Genomic DNA, 4,972 nt, shown 5'->3' with positions numbered 1-4,972 from the left:
AAGACAACAAGGAAATAAATAAGCAAACAACTAACGCTAGGCTATCATGGCTATTACACATATTACATCCACTGGGCATCAAAGTTTGCCACCAGTGCAAATATAGGGAACAAAGCAGCATATCATATACACTGGCCGTCAAAATTAGCCACCAGTGCAAATAAACGCGGCAGCAAAACAAGAGCATAACTGAAACAACTTCAGAAGAGCTCAAGAAACGTTATCCTGGGTATCCACCATGCTGGCAATAAGCTTAGCAAGCTGATTAGCTTTGTCCTATTTGGCGCTAAAATCCTCCAACGCTTGCTGTTGCACCAGAAAGTATGCATCTAAATGCTCTAGGGACTTCCACGGTCCTTCCGCTTCTTGTCGCAGCACAGCTGATTGATGTCTTTCAGCTTGTAGTTGAGACTCAAGAAACCGAACTGATTCAGAAAGTGAGTTTGAATAGCTTGTGCAAGCGGTAGTGGCCAGTAACTCCAACACTAAACCAAGACAGGATGTGTCACTATCCTGAACCTTATCTGCATTACTTCCTTTACCGTTGCTTAATAAGGCACTCTTCCCCAATATTCTATCAACATTCTAAAAGAAGAAACAAGCAGACACATAACAAGTTTAGCATGTACTAGTATATGAAACTCATTTCGGTGAACCAGTTCATTAGTAAGGTGGACAGGATTAAACTACCAAGTCTTCTATTGCCAAGTACTAGTACATAATAAAAGCATCAAACAAACATATATCTATGTCCTATGGTAGCAAGGGAATCTTAAATTAGAACAGTTGTTCTTCAGGTTTAGGCACTTGTTCTACATGAACAGAGTACAGTAAGACGCAAGAATATAATACTTAAAAATAGAAAATGAGCTCATAGACCTTACCACGTTCTTGGTTCGGGACCAGTACAGAACAAGGCGTTCCCAGTCATCGTCCAGTAAATGTGTCTCAGGAGAACGTAAGGGAATTTGATGAGTTTCTTTGCCGGTGAAGTATGTTTTCTTCAGGTAATTCCGATACTGCCACCAAGCATTCTTGAAGATAGCAGAGGTATTAGCACAGGTTACCTCATCCTGAGTTTCCAAATCGGTCCTTCTCTATAGAGAAAAATGGGAAAATTTGCTGTATTATAACCATCATGGAGGTAGGATGTATGGGACGAAGCAAAGTAATTGCCATGAATAACATTACTTACAAATAACTCCTGGACAAACACCTGCAACTGGCATTTTCCTTCATCTTCAGTATAATATTTCCAAGATGGGAACATACGCACATATGATTTAACAACATCAAATGTGATAGATGCTAAATTACGACTAGCTGGTTGTGCTTCCTCCACAAGAATAGGCGTACTAACTGGTGGAGTTGGGGTTTGCCATGATAGTACTGGCCCTTTGGGCACTGGAGCTGCCTTACTAACTGCTCTTGTTTGGGAGCTCTGTGGTGGAGATGGTGCTGTGTCAACAGGAACTGGGTTTCTATCGGCTGGGGTTGGGGTTAGATTGGGTGAAGCTGGTTCTCTGTCCATCGTAGTAGGGGTACAATCTATGAGAGTTTGGGTTATGTGTGGTAGGGCTGGTTCTTGTGCATGTACAACCGGGGTGCTATTTCCACCAAGAGGTAGCACTGTTTTATTTGAAGACCGTGTTTTTAGTCCGCTAGATACTGGCATCACCCGCTCCAATTCAAATGGTTGATAAACAGGAAACATAGTTGAATGTACAGACATTGTATGAGAGACAGATGCAATAGATAGTGTGGAAAAAAGATGGCATGAAATAGTTGACATGTATATTGTTTAACTAAAACGGATAGCATGACCTAATTTCACATATATGATGTCTATCTAAACTAGATAGCATGGCATAACATAATTCAAAGATATGATGAATAACTAAATAGGATCGCATGACATAATTCACCTACATGTTATCTAAGTAATCAGAATCGCATCATTTAATTCACATATGTGATTTATATGCTAAACAGAGGGCATTCGATATGATGTCTGAACTAAGAACATGGTGTTGAATATTGTGTATATGATGTCTAAACTATGCAATGCAAGACACCGTATGCATGATATGAGTAGTATAACCGTGCCAAGTTAGAGCATACACCTCAGGGGGGGAATAGGACTGGTCATCTATCTCTGAATCCATCTCTGAGGAGCTATCGGGACCCAACAAGAGATCTGCTTTGACAGGTAGCACTGTCTGCTCTGAAGGCCTTGTTTTCACTCTAGATTTTTCCATCTCCCACCCAAATGGCTGATTCACAGGAAGAGTAGTTTAATGTACAAACATTATCAACAAATGGAAATGTAATGAAGAAAAGGATGGACAAGATATCATTCAAATATATGATGCCTGGTTAAAAAGGATGGCATTGCACATTTTACATATATTATGGCTGGCTAAAAGACATGAGACTGCATAATTCCCATATATGATATAGAAACTAAACATGTGGCATTACAGAACATGTCTAAACTAAGCAGATGACATATATGATGTCAAAAGTAGGCACTGCAAGGCAACATATGCATGATATGACTAACATCATCATGCCAAGGTAGAGAAAACACCTTGGGGGGTAAATAGGAGTGGTCAGCGGCGTCCGAATCCGCCTCAGAACAAATATCTTCCTCTGGATTACAATCTGGAGAGGGGTGGGGAGGGTTTGCCATTGAACCCACCATGGAGCAATGTCTACATGACATTGTATTGCCGAGCAAAACTCTTCTCTTTTTCTCTACATGTTCAGCATGACTGTGTACAATATCTGACATGCATACGAAAAAAATATGGTGAGATTATGTAAGGAGAGCATGCAAAAATTTAGAGTGATGGTAACAACCAGTGGATCAATGTTTTTCCGTTGAACCAAAATAGCCCTAATGGATCAACGTGAATGTATAGTAATAAGTGATGCAACAAGTGTACAACCTCCTTGCCGTAGCCGTGTCGACCTCAGCATCATTGGGTTGGTCGCTGAAGCAGTTGAGGCAGAGGTGGCTGTCGGAGGTGTGGAGGAAGATCTGAGGAATCTGTAGATGGCGTCCAGGGCACTGCTCTGTTGTGATGGATCGTTCTGTCGTTGGAGCAGCTCCGGTGAGCCGTAAGACGTCAAGGCTGAATCAGCACAAGACATACATCGTCAATCTCAAGTGGGATTCTAATAGCATCTCCAATAGATGATGTAAAATGGATGTGAAATTAACATCACCAAAAACCACCTGACTACAACAGATGAGGTAAAAACTGCTGACTCTGAACTTAACTGTCGAAATTGAAATTTACTGTGGAATCTGAATGCTACTGTCGAAACTAAACGCAATGGTAGCAGAGAGGCACTTGACATGTAGTTTAGGGAGGGACTGCAGTTCATCTTCAACCTGCACCCCCCTGAGCTGCCAGCCACCACCGACCGAACCGTCGGCCCCAGCGCTGCCTCGCCGCCCCGAAACAACTCGTCATCGCCGCCCCGGCCAGCCCTCTAGGCCCCCCGCCCCCACCCTGAACACTAAGATAGATAGTGGGGTACCTCTCCGGCGAGCCCCCGTCCCCGCTGCGGGTGGTTCTTCCTTAACTCCGGCAAGCCCCCCAACCCCTAAAAATCGACTGACCCAAAAGTCGATTCAGTCGACTGAAGTGTGGCTTAATCGGAGCAGAGCAGCAGCACGAGCGAGGAGGAGAGCAGCAGCAGCAGCTGGGCGAGCGAGCGATCGAGCGAGAGCCGGAGCAGCAGCAGCAGATCCGGCTGGTATGGCGGCCGCCGCCGAAGGGGCCTCACACTGGGGGAGAGCCACCATGGAGATGTCGCCCGCGGCGCCGGCTTCAAGGTAGCCGCTCCATGGGGGTGCGGGATGGAGCATCGTCGGCGTCAGGAGGTCGAGTTAAGGAGAAGGTGCGATGCGATGAGTGTACAACCTCTTTGGTGGCGCCGAGTAGGCCTTGGCTTCGTCCGAGGAGTCGGTGAGGATGCTGCGGTTTCGGTGGAGCAGGTTAAGGCGGCGCTGTGGGGATGGAGCAGCCGCGATAGGCGAGGCGATCGTCGGAGCAGCTCCTTGGAGGTGGAGGACGGGGTGGCTGAACCGGCGGGACGGCGAGATGGACGACGGATCCTCATTTGGGGAGGTGGACGAGGGACGTCGAGCTGTTGTGGTGGACGACGTCGTCGGGGAAGAGGCTCCGGCTGGGCAGCGGTGACGTGGCGGACGGAGGAGGGTGGGGTTTCGCGGCTGGAGCAGAGAGGTTATGGCGGCCTGGGATTTCGAATGGCGAAAAGGGGGCAATGGGAGGGGGCGAAGCATGACTTAGGAACGCGCTTGCCCAAAATGTAGGGTATGTTACAAAAGTACCCCCCACCGATTTGAACTAGCGGCCCCTTCGGCTCAGGGTTAGAAGGGGGATTTCGCGTGTCGGGATTTGGCAGCTGGAGGGAGTTTTCGCGCGCGTTGTAATTTCGGGATAGCAAGGCGCGGGTTGTGAAGGCGCCAGTTTTGGGAGCACGATATCTGAATTTTCGGGATATAACAGGACGCGGGTTGAATTTTAGGGAGAAGCCTAACGTGTAGTAATATTGTACTTGTACATACCAAATCAATTCACACTTAGCTCAACCAAAAAGAAAACGAAAAAAATAAAACTATTTACACCACACAAAGAGAGAGTCTTGCCCCGTTTTACTATACAAATGCTATTCAAAGCTACTCCCTCCTTCCATCTATATAGGGCCTAATGCATTTTTCGATGCTAACTTTGACCAAATATTAGAGCAATGATATATGACATGCAACTTACACAAAGCACACCGTTAAATTCGTCTATGAAAGGTTCTTTCAATGATATAATTTTCACATTGTGCATGTCATGTACTATTAATCTTGTCAATAGTCAAAGGCGGTCTTAAATATCTCATTACGCCCTATATAGATGGAAGGAGGGAGTATGAATCCATGTTATGT

This window comes from Triticum urartu, chromosome 3, assembly GCF_003073215.2.
Source record: "Triticum urartu cultivar G1812 chromosome 3, Tu2.1, whole genome shotgun sequence".
Taxonomy (NCBI): Eukaryota; Viridiplantae; Streptophyta; class Magnoliopsida; order Poales; family Poaceae; genus Triticum; species Triticum urartu.
This window is presented reverse-complemented; position numbering follows the sequence as displayed.